The sequence below is a fragment of the Pavona decussata genome, unplaced genomic scaffold (genome assembly GCF_977016875.1).
Source record: "Pavona decussata unplaced genomic scaffold, jaPavDecu1.1 SCAFFOLD_21, whole genome shotgun sequence".
NCBI lineage: Eukaryota > Metazoa > Cnidaria > Anthozoa > Scleractinia > Agariciidae > Pavona > Pavona decussata.
In genome coordinates, this window is record NW_028145444.1 from 5,792,501 (window position 1) to 5,808,157 (window position 15,657).

Genomic DNA, 15,657 nt, shown 5'->3' on the forward strand with positions numbered 1-15,657 from the left:
GGGAAGTGCTCTTACCACTGCGCCATCCTTGCTCCCCCCTTGTGTTATTATATGCCGGGGATCTTCACAGGATTTACTTCAGTTAAATTCAATTTATGGGAGGTTTGAAACTCATCTCTACAACAACCACCACAAATTCCGATAATGCAGAATTCTTTGTTTTCTTGATGCTGGGAAATAAATTTGTTAGAGATGAAAGTGTTTTGATCTCATTGCCTATTGAAAGAGAAATTCACACATTAATTTCAAGAATCAATGATTATAAAAATCAACATTTAAAAAAAACTGAGTATATGACAGGTGTGCAAGTCTTTTCTACATACAGTTATGTTCATAGCTACATTTCTTTCCCTTATTTGTTTGAATAGTGGGGGAAACCTTGACTTTCCTTACTGTGCTTGAGTTCTCTTTATGTTTGTCTATATTAAATAAAGTGAAATGTTTGATGGCTTGGTTGGTCTCTTCAATGTTGTGTTGTTTTCTTAGACAGGAAACTTTGCTGCACATTGTCTCTCTTCACCCAGGTGTATAAATGGGTACTTCAACATACATGTACTACTAGGTTTAACCCTTTGATAAAATAGCATCCCATCCAGGTAGGAGTAGCAATTACTCCCAGTGGCTTCATGCTACGGAACCCGGGCTAAGCTCCGGCTGTGTGGGCCATTTAGGCTTGTACTTTTCTTTATACATTGTAATTATTAAATAAAACCCTGCTTAGAAGGTCCTGTCTTGTAACTCAGATCAGTGCTGACTTAACTCGTTAGCCTGGTTATTAATAATAATTATTACAAATTTATCTAGGGTTTGATAAGGGTTTCTTCAGTTTAAACCATTCTCTTAAGAAAATTATCAGCTTGTGTGCTTTGTTCTGTCAGGTATTCCATATAATTGAAAATTGAGCACTCTGTCTCACCATTGTGGTTGTTGATGTTTGATCAATATGCCTTGGTTGTCCACAGTTTTCTTCTCAGACAACCAGGCCTTACATTTTACTGAAAAATTGGTTGCCCAATAAATGTTCTAGTTGTCTTGGAAGACCGGACCACCGCCAATTTGGAGGGCTGCTTGGTTGGTTTACTACTGACTGAAAAGGGCCATCTGCTTAACAGTTGCATGTTTTATATTTTGATCTCAAAGGTCATTTCTGGGTTATGAGTTCTGTGGTTTTTGCCTGTTAATTGGACGTCTTGTTGGTGTGTAGTGACTGCATGGTTCTTATGCCCCTGAGGCATTCCTACGTCTGACTTGGCTTGTTTCAGTATGTTAGATTATAGCACAGGCTCTCTTGTTAAGATCTTTGTTAATTGGGAGTGACAGGCCTGCAAGCCAGCTTCACAGTTGTCGTAGCAGTTTTCATAATTTGGCTGTCACCCGTTTATCCTTCAGTGAGCACCCTCTTCCATGTGATATCATGGGCGGTTCTTTAGAAATTTTGCTTAGCAATGGTTGTGACTGTATTAAATGCTTTAAAATTAAACTTTTTTATGAGATTTTGTGTTGAGTTTAGCCCTGCTGGGTGATATTGTGGTACACAAAGCAAGATTTCTTTTTAGGATTTGTCTGTGAAGGAGAGATTGTTTTCTCTTTTCAAATTTTCCTTCTGAGGGACTATTGAATTATGCTCTTTTGGTCAGCCTCTATCAGTCAGGTATGTTTTGAAGTTATTGATGTTCTCAAGTAACAAATATTATATTATTTTAGGCCTACTTCATACGTTGCATTTCAGTCGAATATAATGCAGACGAAGTTAATACAAGAAATTAAATTTGTCAGTGAAGCGACATATGAATCCGTTTGTGGAATTAAATTCGTCGCCACGTTTTATCCGTCTGGGGCAGATGGATAAAACATCTGAAATGTGTGTGAGTTCAGACGTCGTAGTTCAGACGCATCGTATTAAATGCATAAATTTGAAAATACATTAATGTAATATTGATCCATCGTGAAATACATTATTTGAGTGGCGGGAAACTGGTGAATTCGCCTGCGCAGTAATCTGTTTCAGTATGGCGAAGATGGTGGCTGGTGAGCGGTTTAGAAAGGGACTGAGTTGTTGCACTGTGTGCGGTACTTTAACGAAGTACAAATGTATTCTTTGTGAAAAAGTTGTTTATCTCCGGGCTGAGTGCTCTTTTGCTGTGAATATTGCGGACGAGCCTGGTTGGGAAGTGTTCAAGAGTGTAACTTATTGCTTCGACTGTGTAAACAAGAGGTCCAACCACGTTGTGAAAGAGAAATTGCTGTACCTCGCATTGTCTTTTCAATCTTTGCCTATAAATCAGTGAAAGAATAATTCCCCTCGAGAAGCGCACCATCCATGTATTTATTTTCCGCTGTTCAGTGCTAGTCACAGCTCAATAATTTTATTCAAGTCGACTGATTTTAATTTGTCATCTGAATCAAATCTCTATTATCGTCGTCTTACAGACAAAGTCAATTCGAATTAAATTCCTCAGAATTATATTCAACATATGAAGTAGGACTTAGAAGAGTTTGTTTTTAGAAGTCTTAGCGTGTTTGCTTTGATGAAACATATCTAAACTCCTTGTGGGTAACATGGGAAAAAATATGCGTTTTGAAATGTTTCAGTTACAGTGTAGGTTGCAATGAGTACTAAAAATGAGACCTGATTCAGTCTTGAATTGATTACTTTTGTAACATTTGGTCTCAAAGAAAGTTGTTTCTGTTAGGGTGGTTGCTGTTTGCTTGCCCAATGAACTGCTCTACATCCTCTGCTGGTGTCCCTGACAGATTTTTTTGTTGTCAATGTAAGGTCTCTATATGAGCGGTAATTTGTGCTTTTACAATTAATAATAATAATAATCATCATCATCATCATCATTATCATTATCATCATCATCTGTATTGAGGATACCAATGTCACAAAAAGTGGTTTACAGAAAGGACCTCGAATAAAAAGAACTCGGCTAAACTAAACACTACCTAAGAAATACAAAGAACTGTGGACATAAAATAGAAAAAAAAAACAGTATTTCTGTTTCAATTTTTGCCATAAAGATTTTGGCAAAGGCAACTGCCATGTTAGTACCCGTGGTCGTCCTTTGTTTGCAGGTAGTTGGTTTCATTAAATTGGAACGAGTTCTCTTGCAGGATAAGTCTTGAGTGTTTTTTGTTTTGTATACTGTGCATACATTTTTTTGTTGCCCTCCGCTTGTGGTACATATATGCTTGTATATAGGCTTGTCAAGTCTTTTTATTGTTTTTATTACCTAATATCAAACAAATATTCTGAAAGAAAGTACTGCCAATGCTTTAATACTTAATACTTGACCAACCTTGCTGTTTTCACCTCTCAGTCAGTCTCTCAACTTCCCAGTTATTCGCTATCAAATTGTTTTTGTGCGCTGTTTTCCTCTTTGCCCATTTCATCAAGAATGTGGACCATGTGGTTACAAAAGTTAGCTAATATTCTCATATTACGGATTTTTAGAGATGAAGGGAATTCGAGGGTACTAGTTTCGGGTTTTTCCAAAAAAATTTGCTTATCTATGTCCAATATTGAAGAATGGCACTGCTAGTGTAAGGCCTACCACTACTTTTTGGCTTTTGTTGATGGTGTTATCTTCACAATCATTGCAGCAGTGTGCCACATGTACGTTCCCACTAGTCCCATTAGCCTCCACTTTTGATGGCTCCAGATTACCTGTTGTTGTTACAAACAGAATCATTTAGCTCAGATACATGCACAGATACATAAACTTCATTCAGGATTTTGGGGTAGGTCACAGTTATGTGCAAGTATCTCTGGAGAAAAATAAACCAAAACGAGAAGGAAAAGGTAATATAACTTTAATTTACATAGCTTATTGTAGTAAAAACCTAACTGATATTGAAAGTTCAATAATATACTGCTATAATATACTTCATGTTATGCTTAAAAAGGGCAGTGGTCTCAGACATTCTAGTACATTCTAACTACAACCAAGAGAAATCAAAAGTTGAAAGAAAGGTTTTACTGTTTCTTACATGCAAAAAGGCCAAATCAACTATTTAAAGCCTACCAAATCTAGTTGCATGAATCCCACTCATCAACGATCTTCCACAGATAATGGATTCCAGAGTGTATAATATGCCCAGAGATGATGGCATCAGATAGGTAAAAACGTTATGCTAGAAGTAGTGTTTCACAATCATATTTAATAATCAGCCTGCTATCAAGTCCAGTAGCAAACTGAGCGAAAGACAATTCATGGGATGGGAATGAAATTTACCCACCATGACAATTACGAGGTGAACACTTTGATGTGGAATTTTTCTGTTCAACCATATCCATGAGTACTGATGCTGGTCTAGGGTTCTTCAGTGCAGGCGCAGTGTTGAATATTTTGTGGCTGCCAATAGCAAATTTGGGTGAGCTAACATTTTTCCCTGCTACTGACTGCAGGCAGGCAGCGACATCTCAAATGAAATGCATAACTATGTTTTTGTCAGGATATATTCCTTCCAAGTAACATTGACATGTATTTGAACTAAATATTTGGTATCTCTGTCCACACATGAAATTCAAGACATGATTTTATTATATGTATATTTCTTTCAACTCAAAAGTTAGCACACTTGCTACGATTGCTCCAGAATTATGCCAATGCAACACAAACCTACAATGTTCTTCTTTGAAAATTTATGAAAAAACCCCACTTTTTTTGTGCTACTCTATGCCAGATACTCGAGGGTGACAAAGAGGATTCTTATACACGCACACACACACGCACAGAAATGGGGTGCCCCCCTCCAATCATTTACATATGTAATGAGTGGGAAGTATCAACAGGCTCTTCAAAATAAAGTTTACAACTATATCTACTTAGTAAATAAGAAGCATCAAAATATGCACAAATCAGTTGTCAGTAGACTTGCAGTCTCTGATTATGATAAATAACGTACTGGTACGTGCAAGAAGTTGTCATTGACTACGACAGACATGATTGACTTTTCTTCCTTTGTTATTGATTTCTGTTTTACAACATCCCAATTGGAAAAGTAACCAAAAGTTCTAAAAATAAAAATACCCTGTACATGGGCAGTCTGGAACTTCTGTCGAATGTCATTATAAACACATGCTGGAAGAGCTCTTGTGTTGTCCCATCCGAAATAGCCACATAACCAACGGACAAGCCATCTATATGAGACTGCTTTCACAAATCTGATGAAAAAAGAATGAAATTAAAATTCACGTCAGAGTCATTCAGAGTCATTCTGATCCACAGAGAGTAGAAAATACCATATATGAAAAGCCAAAGAGCAAAGGATTGTTTCTGTTTTAACTTTAATGTTGAAAATGTGGAAATTACTGACCATTCATTCACGGTCATTTCCCCGGCAAACCAAAATATGAACACAGGCCTTTTGCCAGGTATTTTTGGGCGTGATCAAACGTTGCCGATGAAAAAATATCACCAAAAAACATGCACAAGATTAATTGTTGGTACGGGAAGTTCTTCTTTGACATGACCTAATATAAAACAAAGCAACCATGGACTGTCAAAAATGTATATTTTTTCTTCTTAATGATTTTCTGCTTGTCCATCATCACACTGGGGATTTTTATGAGCAAAAGCGGCCTGATGACCGGCACAGGTAAACTGTGAGCGGTTGATCCCAGCTAGGCTCCCTAGACTAAACAGAATGGCGGACGCAAATGGGGCATTTTTAAATACAGTTCCAGGCGCTCTAGTTACTGTGCCTTGGAAGATTTGAGATCTGCATTGCAGCCAATATCGATGCGTCACTTCAAGACACCAGGTGGATTCCAACATAAGGTCGGAGATTTCTACACTATGCTGCGAAGGCAGGCGATGGGCTGGTTGAAACAGTTCCAACCAAGAATGTCGCCTAGATGTTCTGTAAAACACCCTTGGCAGGTGATTGTGGAGGTCAAGCTTGCCAGAGAGCTTTTTGGCATTTTAGAAGCAACTGTTTCCAGGACTAACTTTGGAGTGATTACTGTAAAAACACAAAGGAACTGTGTGTTTGCATTCACTTCTTATCACAGAGTCAGAAAAGTGGTTTTTGATTTGACTGATCAGTTTGACTGAAGAAAACTTTTTGAAGAGGAAATTAAAAGGAGGAAAGCAGGTGGAGGCTACTGTTGGTGCAAGTAAACAATTTGGCATGAAATATTTTAAGAAGGAACTCATGACAGTTGACTTTTACCATGGCTTACTGATTGAACATGGCTGGCCTCAACATGTGTAAGGTACAAAGTACAGTCAAATCCCTACTAAGTGGGTACCCTCAAGAAAATGGCAAGTGGCCTCTTAGTATGGTTTTGTCAAAAATTAGTACAGTCCGTGGTAAATGCATAACTGCTGCCTGGTTAGCTCAGTTGGTTAACCGCCAGGCTCTAAATCTGCTCATTTGAAACTGTAACCCGGCTGAAAAGAGACATTGAATCTTTTAAGCTAATACCAGCATATGCATATATATGGAGCAGGAATGTGTGACACTGCTCATCAGCTTCCATTTTGATGCTTTGAACAATAGACATAAAGTTGTGGCAAAAAAGACGGGATTCTTTACCTGTGAATCGATATTCCAAAAGCTTGTTCTTCAGTCGGCCATCTGCAAACCATTTTCTGATCTTTTTTGCTAAGCGTGTTGCTTTAACATTGAAGCGAATGCAGTGATAATACTTACCAAAGCAGCTGTTTGGAGAAACATCAAAAATTGACTGACAGTTTCCAAGGTTACTGCTGGACAAGGCGTACGTCAAAACAGGTGCATTCCACTGTTGCCATGCATTGTTCTTTAAATGAAGGGGCTCTGTTTTGGCTCGTACCAACAAGAGGTGGAAACTCTTGCCGGGATTTTTGCTGTGAGATAAAAGAAGTAATTTTGTCTCTTTTTGTAGGCTCTTTCAAGGCTGTTTTATTCACCCGCATTTTCTTCTTCTCAAAAGCAGCAGCCACTCTTACCCTATCATTATATTCCAGGGATGCCACTTGTTTCCAGGGTCTGAACAAAACTTCCCTTGAGGATTGTTGATGTCAGCCTTCATTACATCTGCAAAGGGAGAAAAATAGGATGCTGATACACTAAGTTCTCCTCCTAAGAAAGCCAAATATTTCATGTCATTTGGTAGTAGCTCAAATGCAAAAATTAAAACTATAAACAGAACATAACAACGTGAAACAGAAGATAAACAAGTACTGGGTTAAGGCAGGGTGACCACAACAGCTAGCGCCAATTACTGTGGGCCCAAGATTCAGCTAACACTTTTCCCTGCTACTGACTGCAGGCAGGCAGCGGCATCTCAAATGAAATGCATTACTATGTTTTCATCAGGATATTTTCCTTCCAAGCTACATTTACATGTCTACAGATCATCAGATACAGGAAGTGTGATGTCTTCTTAATATGCAATGTGATCAGTACCAGAGGAGCTTGCACTGCTTTGCAGATTTTCCTTTTTTACTCTCTGTGAAGGATGATGACAGGGACCTTTCTGATTTTGCAGATAGTGGCATGTGCTCTGGGGGTAGCTGCTGGTTACCAGTATATGCTTCAGAAATTGTAACTTCTGATGACCTGGAAGCATATGGTGATAATGACAATGGAAACCAACAGTTGGCACTATTGAGATCAAAATTATTAATGTAGATGTGACTTTGTCGTAACTTTCCACTTAATACAAGCCAAATATGTAGAGATATCGCCAGAACTTGTGAAAAAAATCATTTTTAATTTTAAAGCTGTTTACAAAAGAATATTAAGTTACAATAAGTTATGAAAATTCGTGTACTATGACCTCCAGATAATTCAAAAATTTTTTTGAGCTAAATGCCATTGCCATTGGGGAAAATATCCTTCAAGTCCTCCTTTGTAAGTTTGACAAATGTACCACCATCCACATTTTAAGCTGTAACAAACAAATTGGGTCGATCGTGAGGTATTAGTCAAGATTTGGGATGGAAGTTGGAAGCATTAGTTAGAAACTGAGTCCTTGTTCAGTGCATGATGCCACACCAGTGACTTCATCCACGTAACTTTTGTATAGGCCTAGTTTTATGCTGATGTATTTGCTAAACATTTGCTCCTTAACACAGCCAACAGACAGGTGTAATTAGGCTGTAGCTTACTTCCCATAGCAACTACTCTGATCCGCTTTTCTGTTGAATTCAATTGAGTTCAGGGTCAGTATGAGTTTCAGCCATATGGAAAGTCTGCATTTTGGAGGGTCCTGGAGTTCTGGCTTGTGAAGGATATATGCTAGTACACCGTCGTTGTTTGGTATGACTGTTTAAGGGATTTGGTGTTCATTGTAAAAACAAAACAATGTTCTCCACAATAACGGAAGGTGTCCAGTATGCTTAGCATGTGGCTCAAATCTATCACATAGACGTTGAGGTTGTATAGGAAGGGTGCAGTTATGTTGTCTAACAAACCTGCATAAATTTCCGTGGTACACTGGTTGGCATGCTAAGATGATGTCAGCCAGGATTACCTGGCTTTTTTATCCTTAAAAGTAGAATAATTACTTTGGCTGCTACAAACACTGGTTTCTATTCACAAGGAATTTAAAACAAAAATGCCCTAGAACATCATCAAAATGTTAAAAGCTTTCAAATTTGTGGGAGTTCAAGACATCTCGCTAACATGACGTGATTTATATAATGCAAATCCTTTAGGAATAGTGAGTTTAAGCATGACCTTGATGGTAACCTTGGAATAACAATTTTGCTTGCATTTCTTCTTATCCTGAAATCATTCAAACAGAAAAATGGAAAAAAAATATCTCATCCACAGCGAATACAAGCATTTTCACTTTATTTTACTTATGGTTTGAGACAGACCTAAAAAAGTTAAGTGTCGTCGTTGCTTGCCCCCCCCGATGGTGTGGGTGACCGGGAGTGCCGAGCTGCCTGGGCAGACCGGTAAGGGCACGATGTACTTTGGTGATCTCCACTGCAGGCCTCACAGGCGTGGCAAAACCAACAACGGCCAAAGGGGCAATGGCATTGACCAGCATTCCACAAATGGCAGAAGTGGGCGGAGTGAGGATGTGGTCCAGACCCTGCTGCGAGGATAGAGCCCTAGGTTGGGGATTAGACAAGGTAGATGAGCTGGAAACCAGCGTATGGAAGTTATAAAGGTCAGGATTCATTTTTGACCAATCCCTCAGGCCTGTTGCGGCGGCGTCTTTCCGAAAGGTGGTGTTCACAGTTCAGTGATCAATATGGCGTCCATGCCGAGGGGTAAAAAGCAAAAACTTTCTAAGATAGAAAAGAAGAAAATGATGGCTGAGAAGGGAAAGAAAAATGCGGAGTCGGGAGGAAAGGGGATTTCTTCTCGGCAGGAGTTTGTCCTTCCTGCAAAGTGGGAATGCGAAGTAAGGCAAGGGAAGACTCGGCAGATTGTGCAGGGCAGAATTAAGCGAACCACGCAGACGCGTTTTATACGCAGCAAAAACGCGTATGCGCGTATTTTTAGACGCGTCTAAATTTCTTACATGTACACACTTTAGAGGGATGGAAATCACAGCTACCATCTTCCCATTCATGTGTATCTCATACGTGGTACTTGGAGAGGGCTGTCAGTCTTGTGGCATATTCATCTGGATTTTGGCATTGTTGCAAGCAGCAGAAATAGTTGATTCTTGCACCCTTGATGAATGAGTCTGAGAGGCATCCACAGCCAGCCTTGTGCCTTTTGCAGTCGAGACTTGTGTGAAAGCGTCCTTGTATTTGTTCTTGATGCCCACTGAAAATTCCTTCTTCTTTGCTGCTTCTTTCAAGCAATTAGTGTGGGCCCTCCCAACATGGCCCCCGCATTTGTAAACCTTCCCATTAGGATGGTGTAAGGCAACTGACTTTGCTGAGCTTGAATCATTATCCTGCCAAACCACCTCGACACAGCAACCTTCATCCTTGGCCTGTTCATAGCACTCATTCGACAATACTCCTTCCATTGACTTTGCTGTTCCCTCATACAAATCCTCCTCTACTACAACATCTTTCCCACTCATACCCTATTCTAGAGTAAACACTGAAAATCCCTACCCTATCCTACACCTATTTCCGATATTTAGACGTCATTTACCTGGAAACTTTCTCCCACTAAATTCTTCAAGCAACTGACTACTTTCACAGAAAATGATACCCTTTTCTAGACCACAACTCTCTGATTTCTATATCCTATTCAAGAGTAAACTAGCTGAAAACCGAAAACCTTACCCTTCACAGTGGTACATACCTATACAGCTCATATATGGGAGTACCCCCCCCCCCCCCCCCCACAGGGCTCATGCCTGCTCATGTGACTCAACTTTTCCTCTTTTTCACACTGTTGATGAAGGTCACATCATCGTGGTTATTTGTGCTCTGCTGTTAAGGTTCTCAGAGTCCCAGCGGCACACCCCCAGCTAAAATTTATGGGAGTACCCCTGCATGGGGCATGTACATAAACATCACTCAACTATTTCTAAGAGAAACAACGGACTGATAATAGTTTATTAATTTGGGGATAAATTCTGCATTGGAAGCTTAGGCTATTATTTGGGGGACATATGTTGCATCTGGAAATTCTAAAACCAAAAAAGGCACAATAAGGAAACCACAAATGGGTGCATGATTTACAGTAAAAATTTATTCTTCTTTCTCCAAGAACTAGATGCAGCAGTCATGTAATGGGTGTATTTAGTCTATCAAAATCTACAACTTGAAATAAATTGCTTTTATCAAAACAAGAGAGCTATTGTACAGTTATAAGAGAATTGTTTGCCCATACCATGCATCATACTTCTTGGTTTGACACATTTCAACTTAATATATTTCACTCATAATTGAATTCATATTATGATATAAAATTACTCTGACAGTTTCTACCACTCTTGGTGTTATCTTATGCTGCCTTCACATGACAAAGTTTTGTTGGTAGACTGGTGTTGGGAAACTCAAGTTGACGTGTGTGAACAGCACAAATTCATTACAATCATTACTGGTCGTCTAGTATATTATGATTTTCTTTCAAAAATAGATATCTTTATTTTCCATATATAAACAAAACATTTCCATTGCTAACTTGACTCAAAGGCGTAAGGGAGTGCATGGAACTAATTTTCACAAATATTCATCAATAAAACACTTTGCAAGGTACACATATTCCATGAATTCTACACACTTCTGTGCAATTGTACACAAATCATTGAAATCTGAGATCTATCTTGCGGGACACATTGTCTTACTTCCATTCACCTGAGCCGTTATTGTTAGGTTAGCATTCAGTCTGCAGAGCACGGCAGAACTCGACAAGATCTTGCCCACTCACAGGCATTTTTAGCGGCGTGCATCGTGCACATCATCCTGTCCACAATCTAAGTGCTCTCTGGGTGTCTGTAAAAGTTACCCAGAGAGCACTGAAAATTGCAATTCAGGACACTAAAATTTTAATTTTTTTTCTGGGGAAGCAATGCCTCCAGGACCTTTGGAACCTCTAACAGAAAATCCGCCTATCTCATAAGTTGGTGCAAATCAGGCCCTGTAACAAGTGCAAAGTGAAGATTGAACATGTCTGAAAAAATTTGTGCTTGCAATTGCCAGGCTCTGCAGCCTTGGTTACTGTCCCACATTACCCAACAAAATAAACAACTATTTTTTGCTCTTATTTTGCCCGATTTTTTGGCAGCTGGCCACTTGGTATGTGCCAAATCCTCCATCGTCACATGATACACCTAGAGAAATGAAAGCATACTGGTGATACATCATCCTTTAGAAGCATTTTACATAACATTCTTTGATGTTCTTCAGGTATGGAAAACAATCACACAGCAAACATTTATCAAAATGTAAGTAGAGGTATTCTTGCATGTCTCATAGCACAAGCATCATATTCAACACTTACATTTCGTCCACTTGGATCATCGTAATCGCAGATATTTTCAGCGATTACTAGCCGCACCACCTCCTTCAAGCACGCCGGAAACACATGTGGGTTTCGTCTTGCCTGATGCCCTATCTACTGCACCCTCCCAATTCTTAGTGAATACTGCAGAAACACAATTGGAAAATAGCATTTAATTACTGTTAGAAAATTTGTGTGAAGCTGAACATAAGACTTGCATTTTAATACAATAATTAGACTGCTCAAAGAAACATGTTCATCGGTATTTCACAATCAAACAAATTCGTTGATCTATATGATAGAGGAAAGCAGGGAGCAAAGAAAATGTTTGCTTATCACTACAATAAAAATGAATTCGCTTACCCACATTATCCCAAATATTCTAGAATAAATGCGATGCCGTATTGCCTCAGTAGTTTCTAGTGGCTTCCTCTCTTCTGGGAGGACTCCGTACAATCCTTCAGGCCTCTTTCCAAGTCCGATGAAAAAGGCAATGTATGAATTTAAAAAACCCAATTTCAGCCTACGCAATGAAAACATTTATCAAAGACTTACCCTTTCTGCTCAAATTCGGCATCTAGCCTGAGAAATGCTGCTTCGAGTTGAACGGAACGTAGAGAACCGGCAGACATTTTGATTCTGGGAAGCATGAGTGAATGAAAACACTGCTGGTCGTAAGAGTCAAATTACTTTCCTGTGGGCACAGTTCAGCCACCCGCGGTCACTTTCCTTGGAGACGAAAATGAAATTTCTTGCTGGAGTCCGGTAAATTTTGCAACTTTGACGGCAATTTCTGCTTCGGAGCAAAGGTGAATTTCTGTAAAAAGTACTTTTTGTTATATTAGACTATCTGAAGAAGCAACACAAAGATTTTTAAGGCTTAAAAAGCTCTCAAATATCTGGCGGTGCAAAAACCTTAAATATTCATTGTGTCAAAATAAAGGTTTTCCTTACTTATTTACTTCTGGATAACAAGGAGCTTGTAATTGGACAGATCAGCCCATCTTGATGGTTCGGAAGCAGATAGCACTAAGCGATAAAAGCCTCCACCCAGGTGAGGATATCCTGTATTTCTACAGTTCGTTTCTGAGCCGGAGCGACCACGAGTTTGCCTTCCAGGAAGGTTTGAGTCTCAGACTCGTTTGCTTTCAGGTTATCTGGCAGAAGGTCCACCAGCTCAACGAATTGGCTGCTCGTTATTTTGTTGGCCAGCTTATGGGGGATGGGCGAGTAGCCAGGGCCGATGACGAAGTCTTTCCCAACCAAAGGAGCTGTGGATGAAATGGTGGGGAAGGACAAAGGAACGCCTCCAACACTCAGTGACGTCTGCGCAGCTGACGACAGTGAAAACGAAGGATAACCGAAGGCAGGAGATGAAAGAGTAGAAAAGGTGGAAACAAAGGAAGGAACGGCAATATTACCTGACAAGGCAGATGATCCCGTCGGTAAAATGGTTGGAAAAGTGGAGAAACCAGCAGGAATCGCGCTCGAAGGGGCAGTGTGCTAAGGCGCGATGTCCCAGCCTTGCATCGAAGCGAGAATACCTGGTAGGCAATCAGATAAAGCCCGCGACATTGCCTGGGCAAACGCATCGCTGCTGAAAGTCGATCCAACGGGCTGTGCTACGGTGGAAATCGCGGCGGCATTGCTCGGTGGGGCTGTTTCCTGCGTTTCAGTAGTTGGCGCAGACGGAGCTGAGTAAGGGAACCTGGTGGAGGCGAGGCTGTTGTTCATTAATCGAGCCATAAGACAGATAAAACTGAGCAAAACAAGAACACGTCGTCGACGCCAAAAGATGACAAAAAATTGGAACTACTCACGCAGATAGAAAAAACGGGCCACTAGAACGCAGGATATTGGGACAATCCAATAAGGAACTCCACGAAACGGCTACGCACCGCCATGCTTAAACGCCACCACAAAGCAGTGCTCTGTGCATGCGCTACCTACGAAAAGCCGCTGACCGCCCAGTGAATGCCAGCTTTTCTTTGTTGTTAACTTAGTTAAATTGCATTTAACTGCATTAAAAAGTTATTAAAAGTGCCAAGTGATAACAAAGAAGTTCGGTGTAAATATATAAAAAAATAATGGTGTGCTTAGTCTGTCTGCATATCGGTGGATGTGGTTTGTGGCAAAGAATTTAAAGAAGTATCGGAAACAAATCTGGAACATGAAACTTTTCGAAACAGTGAAAGAAAAAAAAATGAAACGTTTTTTTTTATGCCTTTGAGCTAACATCTGATCTGTAATTGAAACTTAGTGTCCTTGAGTTCTTAATTTCTGTTAGAACACTAAATTGAAGAAACCAGGGAACTTTTTCAGACAGAAAAAAATATTTTTTTTAGCGATTTTTCTATAACACACAAGATAGGTTAACTTTTTCAACCCTTTTCCGTTCTAGCCATCCGTAGCCAAAGATGCTTATTTTTAGTTTTAGTAACCTACATCTAGTAATTTTAAAGCAGCATCACAATTTGCAACTGATAAAAAAATTTAAAGTTTTTTATGCTACTGTTGGGTATCCTGGCAGTTTGCATGATGTACAAGTTCTTAGGCTATATGATTTAGCGGGTGACAAACATCCTTAGTGGTTGAAAGTGCGTTACAAATCGACTGAAATCAGGCCTCCCCCAGCTTAGGAGGTGGCTCATGAAACCCTTTCCTGGATAGAGGTCACTTAACTCCAGCACAGAGAAAGCTCAACACAAAATTTAGTGCACTGTGATGCGTCAATGTGTGGTGGTGTGAACATTTGGTATGTTGAAAGCACATTGCAGAATAAACCATGTTGAAAAAAGGTTAGCAGAAAACGAACACATTAAAGAAAACAGTGCTTACAGCGTGTTTTACACATGTGTATTGAAAGGGGTGACTTGAATTACACAGAAAAAAAGTGATTCAGAGGATAGTTCTGATGTTTTTGAAACTGGAAATGGCATTGGAGAGGCACTTAAAGACATTGTGCATGAAAACTTTATATAAGGGATCAATTCTAAGTATTAGGCATTTTTGTGAAGTTTTCATTTAACCACAATCAAGCTATGCAAATTCAAACAACAAAAATATGACATTTAACATGATGATATAAATGCATGATACAACTAGTGAAAATGAGTTCCACTGCTTTAGACTCTTCAAGCATTATCTTTGAAGGCAGCCAGAATGGCGTTGGTTTGGGCATCTGCCTATTTTGAGGTACATGTAGATGAAACATTCGAACAGAGCTCTCAAATCTGGCGTTTTTTCCCCTGCTGTACTCCCATATTTCAATGAACCTAGTCTGCCATTCAGCAGCAGGGCCATCTTGAGTATCTTGTCTCCTCCTTTAGCCCCTGCCCTCACTATTTTTGTCTGCGTTTCTCTTGTCACTTGTTTTCTGAACTTCCTTAGCAGAGCATGGAGATCCATCCATTGAAACATTGAAATCTGTATGCGAAGTACTGTCAACACTGTGTTACAGGTTAACATTGTCGTCATGCTCCATAACCAAGTCAAACAAATTGAAATTTGGAAACCCCTGTTTAATTAAATTTATCCCAGCTTCCGTGCTTCCAGAAGATTATTAATTTCTTCCATCAAGTTGGCTGACTTAACTCTATATTTCTTCACCTTTACGGTGTTAAACCTTGGAATCACTTGAGGCTATAGAATAATGGGACGGTGTGCCCTCTGGAAATGAAATTGCCGACTATGTTTGAACACCAATTGGGTAAGTGAACTGATTTGTACACAGTCAAGAGTCGACAACTGCTGTTTCCCTCTGAATCTCGGAGGGACGATAAAATAAGGCACTTG

At 39.7% G+C, this 15,657-nt stretch overlaps 1 long non-coding RNA gene and 1 pseudogene across 2 annotated transcripts in view; both read left to right on the top strand.

The window, feature by feature from the left end:
- LOC146486432 (uncharacterized) overlaps nucleotides 1-15,657 on the top strand; it is a 33,800-nt gene that overhangs the window by 10,752 nt on the left and 7,391 nt on the right. Inside the window, exon 4 of one of the 2 annotated variants that reach the window (XR_014860496.1) lies at nucleotides 7,481-7,974. The exons of the other annotated variant lie outside the window; for it this stretch is intronic. This is a non-coding gene — a long non-coding RNA (uncharacterized LOC146486432). Of the gene's footprint in view, nucleotides 1-7,480; nucleotides 7,975-15,657 lie in introns of those variants that run through there. 2 annotated transcript variants of the gene reach the window in all.
- Nucleotides 5,565-6,219, top strand: LOC146486433 (uncharacterized; annotated as a pseudogene).